Here is a 12527-nt window from a genome sequence, read left to right on the forward strand (position 1 = left end):
TGGAGCCATATCCATGGGAACCCACCCACCATGCGACGGATGTTCCTCCAGGGTCCCGTTGCAGTCAAGCTCCAGCATCTTCTGCTCCTCTGATGTCCGCAATGTAAGTAAGGCCCTGGTGGTAAGTCCCAACTTCTGCATGTCACACTTGTCAAGACGTGTTCTGCACCAGTGTGTTTTTACACCAAAGTGGGCAAATGATCCAGCATGGGGGGATGATTCCGGCAGGCTTGGCTTATAATGATATGCAGATGTATCACAAGGAGGTTCCCAATATCCGACGGGGGAAAATGTGGCCTGCCATTGAAGGGCAGTGCAGACAATTGCAAACTTGTTTCACAATGTCATGAAACCGATTTTTGGTCTTCTCGCCATATTGTCTGCTCACGCTGCCAAACACGCTCAATGCCAGCTGGCATGGAAAATTCCATTCATGGACAAATGCCGGTTAATTAAAGAAATTTAGCATGGATTTCTCAAGGGTAAATCCTGTTTAACTAACTTGCTGGAGCTTTTTTTTAGGTAACAGAGAGGGTTGATGAGTATAATGCGGTTGATATGGTGTACGTGGACATCCAAAAGACATTTGATACAATGCCACACAACAGACTTGTGAACAAAGTTATAGCTCACAGAATAAAAGGGACAATAGCAACATGGATACAGCATTGGCTGAGTGGCAGGAAACAGAAAGGAGTGGTTAATAAACATTTTTCAGATTGGAGGAAGGTTTGTAGTAGAGTTCCTGATGTATATTAATGACCTAGGCCTTGGTGCAAGGGCACAATTTCAAAGTTTGCAGGTGATACAAAACTTGGAAACACTGCAAGCTGTGAGGAGGATAGTGCAGAACTTCAAAAGGATGTAGACAAGTTGGTGGAAGGGGCGGGCAGGTGGCAGATGAAGTTCAATGCGGAGAAACGTGAAGTAAAGGAAGAACATGGAGAGACAATATAAAATAAAGGGCACAATTCTAAAGGGGGTGCAGGAGCCAAGAGACCTGGGTGTATATGTGCATAATTCATTGAAGGTGACAGGACAGGGTGAGAACGTGGTTACTAAAGCTTAATAAAGCATCCTAGACTTTGTTAATAGGGGCATAGAGTACAAGAGCAAGGGGGTTATGTTGAACTTGTATAAGAACCAATTCGGCATAAGCTGGAATACTGTGCCCAGTTCTGGGTGCTGCACTTAGGAAGGATGTGAAGACATTGGGGATAGTGCAGAAAAGATTCACGAGAATGGTTCCAGGGATGAGGAACTTCAGTTATGAAGAAAGAATGGAGAAGTTAGGATTATTTTCCTTGGAGAAAAGATGGCTGAGAGGAGATTTGAAAGAGGTATTCAAAATCATGAGTGGTCCGGGCTTTTATCTTGTCTCTGGTAAGAAGAACATGGAGAGACAATATAGGATAAAGGGCACAATTCTAAAGGGGGTGCAGGAGCCAAGAGACCTGGGTGTATATGTGCATAATTTATAAAAGGTGACAGGACAGAATGAGAACGCGGTTAATAAAGCTTAATAAAGCATTGTAGGGAGAAACTGTTCCCACTTGTGAATCGAGAACAAGAGAGTGCAGATTCAAATTATTTGGTGAAAAAAGTAAAAGCAACGTGAGGAAAAACTTTTTCACACAGTGAGTGGTTTAGGTCTAGAATGCACTACATGGGAGTGTGGTGAAGGTGGGAGAATGGCACTAAGTGAATTGCTTATTCGGAGAGCCAGGACAGACGTGATGGGCCAAATGGCCTCCTTCTGCGCTGTAACATGTCTGTGTTTCTATTTATCGGACATACAAGTATGTGAAATCTACTGGCACTTGTATTCATCTATTGTATTGGCTCAAATTCTAATATTGTAAGTGGCGATCTAGCTCACTGGATTTGGTGTATCTTATTAATGCACTGTCCTTCGAACCCACAACTCCTTAAATGTGTCTCTCATCGTCTTTGTGCCTTTGATCTATGTGCAATTAAAGGTCAGGCAAAAGCCAGTGAAGTAAATGAAATAGTCATAAATGCAGCTTTTAAGCTGTTGCAGTCATAAGTCTTAAACAACGTACATTTGCAGGAATGGTTTTTAGTGCTATATTAAGGACATTATTTGCATTTCTATTAACTTTTATCTTGTCTCTGTCTGTTTCGACATTTGAAGTTTCCTGATTTACGAAGGATGACTTGCTGCACTGTAAACTGATAATTGGATGCTATTGAAAGGTTGTTTTGCATTGATTTAGTTGATGAACAGAGACATTACCGAAGTAAAGCTTTCAGCAGTGGTGGGGCATCTTTGACCAGGATCAATCTTACCGATTCTGTCCCTGTTGCTTTTTCACTCTGGCATTGATTTAAACCTCCTGCATTCTGCATCAGTGGATTAAGAGCATTAAATACTGTTATCCCATCAACATATATTTATGGCATTAACAACCTTATACACCTTCATTCACTTAATTAAGTTTATTTTTTAGTATAACTCAGTTCTTTTCCAATGTTAATAAGAATGCACATACCTCTTGATCAAAGGTGAATTCATATTAAGAAAATCATATAATATCATATTTGTTGATAAAAAGAGAGCTTACATTTATATAGCATCCTTCTTGTCAGCAGGATGTTCCAAAGTGCTTCGCAGCAATGATCTTAGTGCAGTTATTTGGAAAAATGGCAGCCAATGGCAGACACACAAATGTCCCACAAACAAAAATAAGACAAATGGTCAGTTAACCAATTTTAATGGTGTTGGTTAACCAAGGCACCAGGATAACTTCCCTATTCTTCTTTGAATAGTATCATTCAATCTTTTACATCCATTTAAGAGGGTTGAATGCTTTATTTGAAATGCGACCAGTTTGTTTAACACTTTATTTGAAGTACAACAGCTCTGGCAGCAATCTTCCTTCTCATAGAACATCACATCATGAGTTGGCATAAGACAAAACAAAGTCAGTTTTATCAAACAAAGAAAAGCATTTTTACTATGTAATATTATCAGAAGAGATAGCTTTCATGCATTGATGTACATAAAATACTTTGCTCCAAATCAGTTGTTAATGTGCTGAAAAACTTTGAGAAAACACTTAAATGTTAAATTCATATTAATTTCTTAATTTATTTTCATGCAAATAAAATTCATGACTTTTATAATCACCTCCATTTTCTTTTAACTTCCTTGTCACCACTTATCAACCTTAATTTTGGATCATCCAGTCAAAAGCAGCCCACTTGATTGGCACCCCATCCGCCACCTTAAGCATTCACTCCCTCCACCACCCACGCAAGGTGGCAGCAGTGTGTACCATCTACAAGATGTATTGCAACAACTCACCAAGAGGCTACAACAGAACCTTCCAAACCCCTGACATCTATCACCTGGAAGGGCAAGGGCAGCTGGTGCATGGGGACACCACTTCACCGTCCTTCACTGTTGCAGGGTAAAAATCATGGAATTTCCTTTCTAACAACACTGTGTGTGCACCTACGCAATGCTGACTGCAGCAGTTAAAGAAGGTGGCTCAGCATTGCCTTCTCGAGGGCAATGAGCAATAAATGCTTGCCCAGCCCACACATTGCGAAAAAAACAAACAAAAGTAGAAGTCCAGCTTCATATACATCTCTACGGGCACCATTAATATAATTTGATCAATCTGCTGAGATTGATTCTTGAACATTGCAACAGGGACTCCTGACCGGTTCCACTCTGCACAGGTCACTGAAATTCACCATCCACAGGAAGCCCAAATTTTATCTTTAAATTGACAAATGAGTCAGTCATGAAATTCTAACATATTATTTTCATGGAAAGTACACTTAAAATTCATTGTAACCCTAAGGGTGGAATTTTCCATGCCTGTCTGTGGTGGGCGTGTTGGATGGTGTAAGCGAACAATATGTTGCGATCGGTTTCATGCCAGCGTGAAACCACTTTGCGATTGTCTGCTCAGCCCGCTGAGGATTGGCCGCATTTCCCGCCATCGGATGTTGGGAACCACATTGTCACTCATCAGCATATCAATATCAGACCAGCTCGCTGGAATTGCCCCCACCCCCCACCCGCTGGATCGTCCATCCATGTTGGCGGGAAAGCACGCCAGCTCGTTTCATAACAGCACATAAAAGGCGCCCACTTGGTAGACTGCACTTTGAGAGGAACTCAGGGGTGAGTGCACAGTAACATTGTGTAGCGCTCGCCAGGGTGGCCTGTTGGACTTCAAGCTTGAGGGGCGCTGGGGGTTCGGGGTTAAGGGCAGCCCAGCCATTAAGGTGACCTGCGAGGGGTGGAAGCAAGGGCAGAACCTGCTTTTGAATATAGCGCACAAGCCTTCCTTGTGGGGGGTAGGGTGGGTAAGGGAAGTGGCCACTCATTCGGGAAACTTGTATAAAGTGACCATTCCTCTGCCAATTAGACAGTTTAGGTGCAGCCACATTGATATGATTGGAGTCGGGCTTCTAGTTTATCTTCCCACTCAAGCAATGCAGAGGCATCAAAGTGCCACCAAGTGCTCCAAAGCTTTTCACAGACTGCAAAGTAATGAGTGTTTTAGTGAACTGTAGAACAGTTGGACAACTGGGCATGTTGTACAATCTCCTCGCTAAAGCTGTGCATGAAGCAGTCACTGCTGGAGGCACTCAAAGGCCCTTGCAATGTCTGCATCCTGGTTTGGACCAGTCTTCTCCATGATTCAAAGAAACAGTGCAGCCTTGCAGTGTGGGTTAGGAGAATGCCTGTGCCTGAGCTGGGAGCAAGCATGCAGTCCAGTGGGCAAAACTGCCGCCAATCGGTCAGGTGGAGTGGGGCAGAGGTGGTGGGTTTTCGGGCAGCCATGCAGCGCACTAATCTCTGGCCATCCAAGTGGTGGCCAGCACTCTCCGGGATGCATTATGGGGCCTTCACACTTAACCAGGACAGGTCCTTAGTACACCCATGCTAACCACATGTCTCTGACTTTCATTCTGCAGGAGGAGTACATCAGGATCATGGAGCCTTGTGAACTAGCTGTCTGCCTGATGGCCTACGGAGACCAAATACAACAGAGAAGAGGGTGACTGAGGCTCCTGGCTGTGCAGAGGCAGGGGCAACAACTCCATTAAGAAGGGGCGGCTGGGGCTTCCGCACACGCCACTGAAGAGCCACAGCAAGCCATCGTTGGTTGGTGCCTAGCGACACCCAAGGTCTATCGACGCCGCCTTTCATTCCTGAAGATGACCAAGAACAAATGTTGCCAAAGACTGCACATGTCTAGGGAACAGGTCGGCCATATCTGCCAGCTACTGCAGGATTTGGCGCCACAGGCACATGCAGAGCACCCACTGCCAGTGGCTGTGAAAGTGACGGCAGCGCTAAATTTCTACATCAGTGGCTCCTTTTACGGCTCCACAGGTGACCTCCACAGGGGTATCACAAGCCTCCACCCACAAGTGCATCCATGTGGTCATGAATGCCATCTTTGCGAGGGTACACAACTTTGTGCATTTCGCCCAGGACCGGGAGAGCCAGGATGCAAGAGTGATTGGATTCGCCCTGATCTCGGGATTCCCACAGGTGCAGGGTGTGATTGACTGCTCTCATGTGACACTCAGGTCCCGTCGTAATACACGGTCAACTATACTAACCGCAAGGGCTTCCACTCATTGAACGTGCAGCTGGTATGCAACCACCACAAACACATCCTGCAGGTGTGTGCACGGTTTCCAGGGAGTGTGCATGACTCCAAAATCCTCAGTCAGTCCCAGATCGCTGAAGTCTTTCAGGGTCCACAGAGGCTGCAGGTTTGGCTTCTCAGGGACAAGGGCTACCCACAGAGGCCGTGGCTGATGACACCCGTGCGGTGGCCTCAGACTGCAGCAGAGCGACGCTATAATGAGGCTCATGCTGCAGCTCACAACTTGGTGGAGCAGATCATCAGGATGCTGAAAATGCGTTTCCGTTGCCTGGACGGTCTGGTGGAGCCTTGCAATACAGTCCACAGAGGGTGTCACGCATCATCATCATCTACTGTGCCCTTTACAACCTGGCACTGCAACGGGGAGAGGAGCTGGCTGAGGAGGAGATGGAAGGGCTGGAGGTCTCCTCCAATGTGGAGGATGCCAGCAGGGATGATGGTGAGGAGGCCCTCAGAGGCGTTGATGATGGGTGTGAGGCCCTAGCACTGGCTAGATGAGCTGGCACGGTTGGAAGGCTCTCATAGCTGCTAGATTTGTGGAGGATGATGATGACATGTAGTGAGGTGTCCCCATCGATCCTCATATCGCACCTATGAACGTTTGACTCCAGTCTGGCTTATGGCAGTGCCAATACCCCCTGTGAGAATGCTCCTGTCATGAAGATGCAGTGGAGGCCCTAATAGTTGCTCAATTGCAGGAGGATGATGACAACATGCAGTGAGGACACTCCATAGATCATCACATAGCTCCTGAGAATGTCTGACACCTCTCTGGCCGAGTGCAGTTTGTTTGTGCTGTATGATCAGGGTCATAACATAGAGACGCAGCCATGAAACTTTGGAAGCATCTGATCTTTTATCCGCCTTCAGCACCTGAACCCTTCAGGAGCACAGCATCACTGGTCACAGATGCTGGTGTGATGGAGGCCAGCCCCTCCTTAAAGGTGCTGAGAGCACACAGAGAGAATGAGAGAACTCTGTGGCACCTGCCCACTACATTCTGGCAGCAATGACCAGCACCGCCGAGGTGCAGGCATCAGTAATGTTTCCAGGGAGTGTGAGGCTGGACCATCACTGTGGTCTGAAGGCTGCTCAGAGCACAGGGAAGAGGCCCTGGACTGAGACACTTGCCTTTATCTTGTGCAGAAAGGTTTCACATCTGAGTGACAAGAACACTGCTCATCAGAACAAGGAGCCATAGGCAGGGAGACATTTTTGGAAGTTTATTGACAATAGTGAACAGTGTTTACATGTGAGTAACACTCGTGCCCAGGCTGTGTAATTAGTTCTTCTTAACTTTCCTAACCCTGTCTTGGTGCTCCCCGGACATCCACAGCGGAGTTTGAGACAGCCTGCTGACTACGACGCTCTATGTGTGATGAATTTGACGGGCGTCCACTGGAGGGTTGAGACTTGGAGGGTCCTGGCCTGCTTTCACGGTCCTGCTGTGTGGCAGTGGCACCCTCCTCGGCCTGTGAAGCTGGAGCTGCTGAGGTCACAGGAAGAGGGGACTCGGATGGGCTGGGCACCCTCGGAGTCATCTGAATGGACTGGCCCAGAATGTGCACCTGTTGATCCTCCTCCCTATTGGTACCCGAGGGCCCCAGGCCGACTCCTTGAGGAACAGGGGTAGCTGGAGTGAGATCGAGCTGCCTTACACCCTTCATGTGTACACACTGTTTGAGGACAACTATGGCATCAGCGACGGAGTTCAGCCCGTGCAACAGTGCAGGAGCGAAGTCCTGGACCAAGGTCTCCATGGCGGCCGCTAACCTGCCAGTGTTGACCTCAGTGCGTTGCGATGCCGGTGCTATCACCTCAGAGTGAAGCTGGATGCACTCCTCAACCGGGCTTTGCAATCTGAGGAGTGCAGCAGACATCCCTTCTTGATGTTCCCGAGCTTGCCTTTTGCAGCTCCAGCAACTGAGACATGACTGAGTCCAGACGCTTGTCATCTGACTCAGGCTCAGCAAATTTCTGGCTTCCAGCAGTCCACTGAGTGCCAGACGCCAGGGAGGTCCCTGCCTCCACCTGCTGTGGATCAGACAGTGCGATGTGCTCACCAGATTGTGATCCCGAGGCTAATCCAAAGCTAGATCCAAACAAAGTGTGTGTCTCTGCGCTGGTGGAGGGTGTGGGTGATTACTGTGATGGGACCTCAAGGAGGATGCCTTCAGATTCCTCTTCAGAGGTTTCTTTGGGGTTTGATTGGAGGCCCTGGGTCATGGGCTCCATCGACTTTGTCCCAGATGTGCCTGTGGAAGCAAGGGGAGATAATTAGTGCATGGCAGTGGCCTGTGAAACAGGACACATCACCCACAGCATGGTTGTCTGATGGATGTTGCACTGCTGGATCCTCACTTGGCAGAGGAGCACTGACCTCACCCTCAGCACAGGACCAGTCCCGGTCATCGCCGGCCAGCTGGATGAGTCTGTTTTCAAAGTCCGTGAGGACCTTGATTTCAGGCATTCCTCCACCGGACTGTGAACTTTCCCTCTTGTTGTATGCCAACTTGTCCTGGAAATGCTGTGTTTCCTGGGAGTGCATAAATAATATTGCAGGTTTGGGATGATAAGGCGTGAAAGCCCACCATTGCAGCCAGCACCACACTTAGTGCAAACCTGGGAGAATTCTGCCCCAAGTAAATATGAATTCACGTTGTTTAATTATTATTCTTATTTTACAAATTGTAGTGACTGGTCATCCTATGATTCTCTTCCTGATCCTGTACTGTTAATTCTAGTGTTCTGTCTTTGGCTCTTTCCTATTTCTCATCCAAATGTTGCCTCTTGGCAATACCATCCTCATTTACACTTAGGTTGTGGGCTGGCGGGGGGCGGTGGTTGGAAGGGGGTTCGGAGGGACGGTTGCGGGGGGTTGGTTGGAGGCAAGGCTGGAGGGGGGTGGGGGGAACGTTAGATGGGTGTTTTGAGGAGATGTTGGAGAGTAGTTGAGGGGGATTTGGGGGAGATTGGGACGGAGATTGGGGTGGGGGTTGAGGGTGCTCGGAGGTTGTTGCAGGGGGGTTGGAAGAGGTTGGGGGATTGGGAGAGGTTAGAGGGGGAATTGGAGGGGTTTGGAGGGAGATTGGAGGAGAGTTGGGCAGGTTGTAGGAGGTTTGGGGGGACATTGGGGAGGTTGGAGAGGAGACTGGAGTGGGGGTTGATGGAGGTTAGAGGGTTTGGAAGAGGTTTGGAGGGAGGTTGGAGGGAGTTTGGAAGCAGCTTAGAGGGGGCATTGGGGGCAGGTTAGCTACAAGTTTAAATTGTTTTGTAGCCACTTTCCTAATATCAGTTGATTGCTCTGTGGTTAATTATCTTTAGACAATGAGCATTGGGCTTCCAATTTCACCATTGCTACACTCACTATGCCTGCTGCATGCAGTGTAATGAAAGAAAGACAAAGCCTACATTTATGCAGCATCTTTCACAATGTCCCAAATCACTTTCCAGCCAATCAAATACTTTTGAGTTGTGGTCACTGGTATAATATATACAATTTTATCAAATGGCAGAGCAGGCTCAAGGGGCCGAATGGCCTACTCCTGCTCCTAATATGCATGTCCGTTTGTCATTTTGGGGTGGATGAGATGAACTGGGCTAGATGGCCTTTGTCATCCATAATTATCTTGTGAACAGAGGGTGGAGTCATGGTTGGAGTTTTGCTTATTTTGTTGCTAATGGAAATTTACTGTGAGCGGGAGCTGTGGGGTGAGATTGCCAGGACAGGAGTGCATAATGGACTCATCATGAATCAATAACCTGTTTTACAATACACATGATTCTTGAGTCTTTTCCATTGACTTCAATTTTGTCCCTTGTATACTTACCTTTTATCTCACTCTTGGTGCTTTTTCTGAGTTTTTTGAGGTACTGAAATATCGTGATAAAGCTGTGTTGCATTGTAGATATTGAAAATATATTGTAGTAAGAAGCAGCAATCAGCAGTCTTCAGATTTGCTGATCACGAAACAGATATAATTGTGAATCATTCAGTCTTTGTTCTCTGGCATCTTAAAAGTTCTGTTGCACAGACACACCTGAGGGTCCGAAAACAGAAGAAGCACTGGGGCCCATGATTTCTCTCTCTGGCCCTGTTTACACTGTTGGCACCCAGCTTTACCTCATCAACTTCTCTCTTGACACTTTCACTGTCTCTGATTTATTACTCTGTTTGGCATCAAGTACTGGGTGAGCAGAAACTTCTTCCGACTAAACACCAGGAAGCCTGAAGCCATTATTTTTGGTCCTGCCACAAAACTTTGTTCCTTAACCATTGACTCCATTCCTCTCGCTGACATCTGGCTGAGTTTGAACTAGACTGTTCGCAATGTTGGCAGTATATTTGACATTGAGCTAAGCTTCCAGCCACATATGTATGCCATCACTAAAGTCACCTTCTTCTACACTCATAACATCATCCAAATCGGCCCCTGCCTCAAATTATCTGCTGCTAAAACTGCCATCCATATCTTTGTTACGTCTAGATTTAATTATTCCAATGCTTTCCTTGCTGGCCTTCCACATTTTACCCTCTGTATACCTGAGGTCATCCAAAATTCTACTGCCCATGTTCTAACTCACACCAAGTCCCATTCAGCCATCACACCTGTGCTCTCTGAAGTACATTGATGCCTGGTTAAGTAAGGCCTCTATTTTAGAATTCTCATTCTTGTTTTCCAATCCCTCCATGGACTTGCGTCTGCATATCTTTGAAATGCACTCTAACCTGGTAAAACTCCAAGTTACCTGTGCTCTTCTAATTCTGGCTTATGAGCATCCCTGATTTTAATTGCTCATTCCTTCAGCTATCCTTCAGCTGCCAAGGCCATAAGCTCTGAAAATCCCTCCCTAAACTTCTCCACCTCTTTTGGTCATCTGCCCTAATATCTCCTTATGTGACTTGGTGTCAAATTTTGTTTGACAGAATTCTAGAGAAGTGTCTTAGGTTGCTTTACTACATTAAAGGCTCTATATAAATACAACTTGTTTCTGTAATCAGTGCCATTTCAATTAATAGATCAGCCAAGCAACACTATTAAGTGTTCTACCATGCTGTACTCCAGGATTTATTTTGCTTCAAAAATATATGGCGAAAGATAGTAAAACAAATTCAGTGGGATAAGATAATGCATCTAATCTGATATTGGTTGAATCAGTCAAGTACATTATCCCACAACAAAAAGGAGTGGTGTATTTGATACAACCTAATGAATAGAATCCTGGTAAAGGGGTTACTTTTGTAACTAAAGGTAAAGTATAAAGATGTTTCATTTTACTAAATTAGCTTTAACAAATACAAAAGCAAAATAGGTCATGAAATTTCAATTAATAAGCATAGTACAGGAAAAAAAATCACAAACTCTACAGCATTATTGTAAACAGTCAATGATCTCAAATGAATGGGAAATGAAAATGATGCATAATAAAATAGGTCCAGAGGAGAAAAGAAAAAAACACTTTTCTGGCCTTCTGGTTTGACTTCCGAATATTTCTTTGCTCAATTATATCACCAATATCAGAATTTGGAAAATATGAAATACAATATTTTCATTAATCAGTTTTCCCAAACAGTATCTGTGGAAGGTAGAATTCAACTTTGACAGGGATGCAAAACAGGCAGTAGTGAGTTGGCCAACCTTTACACCCTATTTGTTGCCTTGCCAAAGTTGAGTTTCATTCCTGTAGATTGAAAGCACTGTTCATAATGAAGTAAAAATGATTATTTTCCATATTATCATGGAAATGTTTAAAGTGCCCATAAAAGATTCCTCTCTCCGTTATGTTCATGAAGGCATTAACCCATAATGTTAACATGTCAGTTAAAATTGTAGAGAGAAGAATTTGATGTGACATGTTAAATGTTCATACAATAATATTGCTTATGGAAATCTCTAATCTGTCCACCTAAATCAGTATTTTAATATCACATAATGTCACATGAGTAAATGCTCTCTAAAGTATATATCCCTGCATTCCATTTAAAGTGTAACAACTGCACAGTCCTGCACCTTGAATGAATGTTTAATCAGGCTTGTCAATAGAACAATGAACCTCACATATCCACCTCCAAGTTACATGAATCCATCCCAATGTATCAGACAACACAAAGTGAAAGGGCACAAGAGGGTGGTTATAAATTGAAGGACTGCTCGAGCTTTCTCTTGGGCTTAGCATCAAAGGGTACTCTTGTAAGTAGACCACTTGTCCCTTATGATTGGGTTCAACCATACATGCCCTGGGGTATGAGACAAATTTAAAGATCTTCCCTACAAACCTAAAGTTATCTGGTTTAATCCGCATTTGATCTCAGCCTTTAAATACCTGTGAGTGAGATAGATATCAAATTAGCTTGACTTGGGTGTAACGATTAGATTCCCTTGTTCCATGAATTGGATATTGTAATCCTCACATTTGGACTCATTATGCTTTTCCAATTTTCCAAAAGCTATGCTGAATAACACTTCAGTGGAGCAAAACCATATACTAATCACTAAGTTAGTTTAGTTTACACTCAGTGAGTAACCATAACAGCAAATCCTATCCTTTTTTCACTCACTTTCAATTCCCCCTCGTGAAAGAAAATCTTACAACAGCCAAACTGTCCATGGTATTGGACGAAGTAACAATTTTCTTTGGTCAGCGCTTTCAGTGACATGGCAAATTCAGAGGTAAACTGGCCTATTCTCAAGCCTGCCTTTCTCACATCTGTTTCTACTTTTTTTCCCCTGTAACTAGAGAGGAAGTTGGGAATCTGCCCTCTGACTCTCTCTCTGTCCATAGATTAACCAATAGGGCTGCCAATTAACACATTCCTATGGGTGGAGTCCCCTAAAAACAAAATCCTGCTGTCCAAAACAAATA

This window comes from Cetorhinus maximus, chromosome 3 (assembly GCF_964194155.1).
Source record: "Cetorhinus maximus chromosome 3, sCetMax3.hap1.1, whole genome shotgun sequence".
NCBI classification, from domain to species: domain Eukaryota; kingdom Metazoa; phylum Chordata; class Chondrichthyes; order Lamniformes; family Cetorhinidae; genus Cetorhinus; species Cetorhinus maximus.